Source organism: Lepisosteus platostomus, chromosome 2, assembly GCF_059453375.1.
Source record: "Lepisosteus platostomus isolate fLepPlt1 chromosome 2, fLepPlt1.hap1, whole genome shotgun sequence".
Classification (NCBI taxonomy): Eukaryota; Metazoa; Chordata; class Actinopteri; order Semionotiformes; family Lepisosteidae; genus Lepisosteus; species Lepisosteus platostomus.
Window position 1 is genome coordinate 52,128,287 of NC_142612.1, and position 6,000 is coordinate 52,134,286.

A 6,000-nucleotide genomic window follows, 5' to 3' on the forward strand; every position below is an offset into this window, starting at 1 on the left:
CTGTGCTAGGAACCTGGAGAGGGTCTCTGGTTCAATACATATTTGTGTGTCTGGTATTATTCGTTATGATCATACTGTTAATATCCTGCTTGAAAAACATGTGGACTAAAGCTGCTGCTTCTGTGCTAATTGTACGCCCTGAAGGGATCATGAAGGTCAAAAAATGATTTCATGGGAAAGGTTCTCCTATCTAGTGGCAGAACCTGATGGGTAGAACAATATAGTTTTAAGGGGAGTTACCCTTGGGAGTGATTCCCATAGATGCACATTATTATTATGGTTTGTTTGTTTATAATAAGATGTTTTGCAGGAATGGACCAAAGAGAAATTTTACAACTTCAGCTAAAATTGTTCTGCAAAACGGCACAGCTGAGGCAGTGGAACAATGTGTAGATTTTTCTAAGAGTTATTACCCAGCTGTTGACCAATCTTGTAAAAAAACCCTAAGAAAAATGCTGGGCTTCAGCCCACAGGGATTTACCTGTGCTGTAAGAACTAATGCGTGAATAAGGAGACTGGATTCTGGTGAAAGACAGGGGGAATATTTTTCTTTAAGTTACTAACACCGATTATAGTAGCTGTGATACTTGTCTTTCTGTTTTTGTGTTGCTGTTCGACTTGTATTATTCCAATGCTTCGAAATATGATAATGAATATGTTTGCGCATCAGTATGTTCTGATAAAAACGGAAGAATCTGAAGTATGGGAGCCTCCTGGGAGTCCATATGAAGAATCTAACTTTTAATCATTTTCAAGAATAAAAAGGAGGGAATTGTAGTGGAAATCTAATGAGTTAATTGATTCTTAAAAATGTAGAGAGCTTTGCAAAAAAAATATATTGGTGCTTTTAGATAATATTTCAAGGATATAACTGCTATGCTACAGTACGTGCAGAATTTTAGAAAACAGTTCGTCAACAAAGTACACTGTTTAGGTTAGTTTAGAAGACAATGTACCAAAACAATATATGCTGTCTGGGTCATTAGAATTAGCTGAAAGTAACTGATAAGCTTTGAATAACAAATCTAGTTTTTCTTCTCTCGCTCTATGATGTAATCTGTTTTCTCTTAGAGAAAGGGGAAGTTTTAGAAGGGACCAAGTGCTGAACTTTTTTACAGCGCAACGTCTTATAAAAACCCTGTACTGCTTGTAACAAATTGAGTCTCTGATGCACTTTGCGAAGTGGCAGCAGGGCTCCCAATATTGCAATATTGAAATAAAGACCTTACTCAGGTGAGAACTCTCTCTTGTGGCTTCCTTGATAGTTAAATTTCCATGACACTGTCAATGATGCAGGAGACAGCATCTTACAGCAGCCAACTCAGTACAGCCCATCACCGCCTGAACAATACCTGGCTCAGCCATGCAGGTTGCAGTAACCAGTTAAATGCATGTCTCCACACAGCCCTCCACCTATAGCCAAACACAAGCTGTCTCCGTGCACACCGGGTCAGGATGGGCCACCCATGTCTCTCTGCTCACCACTACCCAATAATATAACTACTGTTCTTGTTGTCTCTCTCCCCTCAGGTAACATCATCAACAAGGATCACGTCACAGCAATAATTCACTGATGTCAAGGTTCTATATGATTCTCCAAGATATACAGATTTTATCCATCAGCCAAGAAAAGGAGGAAAATCTCAATGTGGAATGCATTGGTTTAGATGGAATAGCAAGATCCAACAATTATGCTGCTCTTTTGGAATTTGGTGACTTTTGGAACTTACTGGGGATGGGTCACATTTGTGAACTTAGACAAATCCAGAGGCAAAGGGGTCTTACCAACTAATCTTCAGGAAAGGATTAGAGACATGATGAATCTGAGATTCAAAAACCTAAACTGTATGATTAGAAGAGGATCAGATTTATGATCAGATGAAAGAGCTGCTCAGAACAAAGAGACACTCAAATAATTTGTTACTATAAATTATTATAAACTATAAAACAATTGAACAGAATTGAGTTATATTATTGTTGTGTTATGGTGTAACAGAGAAAATAAGTTCTGGATCCCAAGATGAAGTTAAACAGATTAGTTTATTGCATGCAAGGAACAATAAAACCGAAGTCTTGTTCCCGCAAGGAACAACAAAACCGAAGTATTGTTCAAAGTACCGATACAAAACTTTCAATTTATATAGCCCTTTCCTGTCATTCCTGACGTAGCTCATTATTATGGTAAAGGCGGGAGGTCATGGTATTTGGACAGTTCACAGACTCTTGGCCAAATGGTCAGGGTTTTAGGTTACCCTCCCTGGGGGTTTCCTAGCTGGCATCTGGAATCCTTATCAGTTATCCCCTTCTTTACATCTTGTATCTTTCTTCATTCCCCCCTTATAAAATATGGCATACGTCAGTGCTGCCTTTTTTTTACACAAACAATGTCAGGGCAGATCTTTCCTTTCTTATCAGTACAGCAGTAATACTTGAAAACAGTGGTTCTCAAATGTTTTGGAGCAAGTATCACCCCTGATCTACATGTCTACATGTTTACTTGCATATTGTCTATTGTTTGTTTGTAGATTGTCTTGATGCACTGTTTGCACTTTGTCTTGTTTTTTACACTTGTTTTACAATCGAGAGACTTTCTGTAAGTAAGAATTCCATTGACTTCACACGCGTTGCAGTATGCTCAGGCACTAAGTAAAAGGAGATGCTTCATATTGCTTGACTAATTTTAAAAACTAAGTTATAAATGCAGACGCTCCCTCGGTGCGCTGCTCTGGTGCGTCGGCTCTTACACAGTGCCTGTCTGCCGTAAGCGTTACAATATACATAACCAACACTGCTTGTACCCATCTGTCATGCAAATAAAACACCTTGAATTGAATTGAATTGAGGGGAGAAGGGGGGAATACTAAAGCCAAAACTGGCTCAATGGGCTTTGACGTGCTAATGCGTTGGTTTAACAGTCCGGGTGTGGCAGGCTTCCAATGTCAACTCGACTCGATTGGAAGACAATGAACGTATTTTAGCCCTAAATTAATTAATAGCAAACATGGTTTACATAAAATACATTTTTCCAAGAAAGTTTATAATAATACGATCTATAGTTGAAATCTGAGCCTACTTTAAAAATAAAGGAAAAGCATTTTCAGAGAGCAATCACGCTGTGTTTATATAGAAAAAGCGATTAGGTTTATGAGCAATCTAATTACCTATTCGCTTAAAACGCTATATAAAATAAAGTTTATTTAGAGATGAATGATCAGTGTCGCAGTTTAAATAATGGGAGTCAGGAAACTAACACACAGCGCCACCGGATTTAATAACGCAATAAAAACGCTATAAAATAATGTGACTAGGCACAGAAAAAGTTTACAGCACAGTACAATAATAAATACTGACCATGACTTTAGAAGCATAAATTGCCTTACACTCAATTTAAACACAAGCTGTCTTTAGCCCTCTAAGCTGGTTCATACAGAAATGTAGAGATCCAGGCTCAGAACACACAGCTTCATTAGCGAATACATGTGCAGGACAACTAGAGAAGACGTTTTACAGAGGATGGATTTTTAGAAACATCCCATCAGTGACATCACTGAAGTCAACTCCTAGGTACTGTAACTGTCATGTGGATAATTTCACAAGAATCAGACAAAGGTTTAAGCATCGCTTGTTCTAGATAAAACTGCACAAAAAAAACAACAACCAATAATGTACTTCTTTGCGGCTCTTTTTGCCCAAATCATATATTCACAACGTGAAATCTAGAAAATAATATTACGTAACCAAAATCCGCAATATGGAAACAGAACCTGTGTAATTGTTGATAGATGATGTACTCGTAACATTTTTTCAAGACGAACTACAACATTTAAAAAATGACTTGTATGTACTTGATATCTCTAATCAATCCACGGGTCCCAGCACAAAACGAAACTAAAACGCATAATGTTTCGCGCTTCTTATTAGTTGCTCAAAAGTAATTTGACCGTATGAAATGCATAATATAAACCTAGAAACATATAAGTGAGCAGTACTTAAGCACTGTAGTATCGGTGTTAAGACATACCTCTCAAATACTGTAAATCAAGTTAAAAATATCTCAAGACCGATTCTGGTCATAATGAAACCATGTTTCGTGTATGTTTTCTTTTTCATCTTGAAATAACTCATTTCTAAATACCCTTTTCACTGTTAACATCTTGCAGCAACTCTGCAACAAAATATACACTCTGACAGTTCATCCTGCTACCAACATTAAATAAAACAAATCTTAAGATTTCTATATTTATGTCTTTATTTAGTGGTTTCATTAGCGACAAAGGCTAAACTTTCTTGGAAAAATGTATTTTATGTGTTGCGGAAAAAACTGACTTGCTTTAACAAAATATGTTTACAAATCCTTTCACCTGGCATTTTCGTAGTTAGAAATTATGGAACGCTCTGTTAAAAGCAAGGGAGTTTTTATGTCCGTTGCAGTTCTTTTGCAACATGAATATAATTATATCGTTATTAATTTCTTGAGATACGCGATTCCATATTATATTCCCTTTTAATCAAATTCTAAAAGTATGCTTGTTGACTCCGGTATCACGTTAGTTAAAGACTTCGAAGCTTACAATGTTTAGGGAGAAATGGAATACTGGTGTGTATTTTTTTCTTTAAAGTACCGAGACCAGCCATATACTGTATGTTTATGTTCCAAAATTAATATCGTTTATGGCCTTCACAGGCGTTACAGTATGCTCCTATTTTTTTATGCTCAGCTACTAAGATTTCCCTTCAGTGGTAAAATTAGATATGAATATTCAATACTTAAACGGGCACAGTTAAGACATTAAATATACATATACATACTGTATACAGTACAGTTTGCATACGGTAATATGTTTATGTTACGCGATTAAAAAATAAATAAATAAAAATGAAAAGTCCAGCACCAGCTGGATTTGAACACACAACCTGCCAGTTGGTAGTCACGCACCTAGACCAGTAGGCTACAAGACAGCTTGCATGAACAGGCAGGCGAAACAGCCCTACACATCCTGTCGCAGTACACGAATTCTTTAGATACGCGATTCCATATTATATTAGCAGAAAAGCTTAAAACTACCACTTTTTCACACGCTATTTCACATGCTAGTTAAATACTTCAATGCTTAAAATCGTTAGGGAGAAATGGAATACCGGTGTGTATTTTTCCTTTAAAGTGCCGATTCCTGGAATCTGACAGGCTGACACCCCTCTGAAGTGGTTCCATAAAATCTGGTATACGGAAAAGAAAGCGTTGATAAATACAAGTGTCTTTTAATACACTCTTTGCTGTGCTCTTGAGGATCCTTGTGATATTTTAAGCTCTAGTTGAATGATAGGTGTCGCATTTTAAATCATTTTCGTAGTTAGAAATTATGAAACGCCCTGTTAAAAGCAAGGAAGTTTTTATGCCCGTTGAAGTAAAACAAAATGCCTGACAAAGTATGGCTTGGACAGATTCCAAGTGCTTGTACAAATGTGCTAAAGAAATTATACTTTGAGTATACAGCTTGTCCAAAGTCATCCATTATTAATACTATTAGTAATATCTTCAGTAAAGGCTTTGATGCATAAATATTTCTGATAAAGGTAGGTTGTGTACTTTTGTCCAACAGAGCAATCTTGCTTTCATAAAATATACCAACATTTGAATGACTGATGATTAACATGCTGTAATACACAGTTCAAAATTAAAGGCTCAAATGCTGTACATGAGAGGTTAAGCTCCCCCTGGCGGTTTTACAAGGCGACGCCGGATAGTTAGTCACGTGACACACGTGAACTGCGTGATACCCCGGTGGGCGTGTCGCGGTATGCCGCGAAATACCTCACCCATTTTGAATGGCTGCATCTTTAGCCCCTGAGAACAGTGCAGGAGAATCGAACTGGTCTCACTCCATTAGTCTACATAGAACATAGTGACCAATGTCCTGGTACGTTTCCATGTTAGTGTTCTACAGTATATTGGCATTGCATAAAAAAATGCAACATGTATAACATGATGCAACAAGTGCA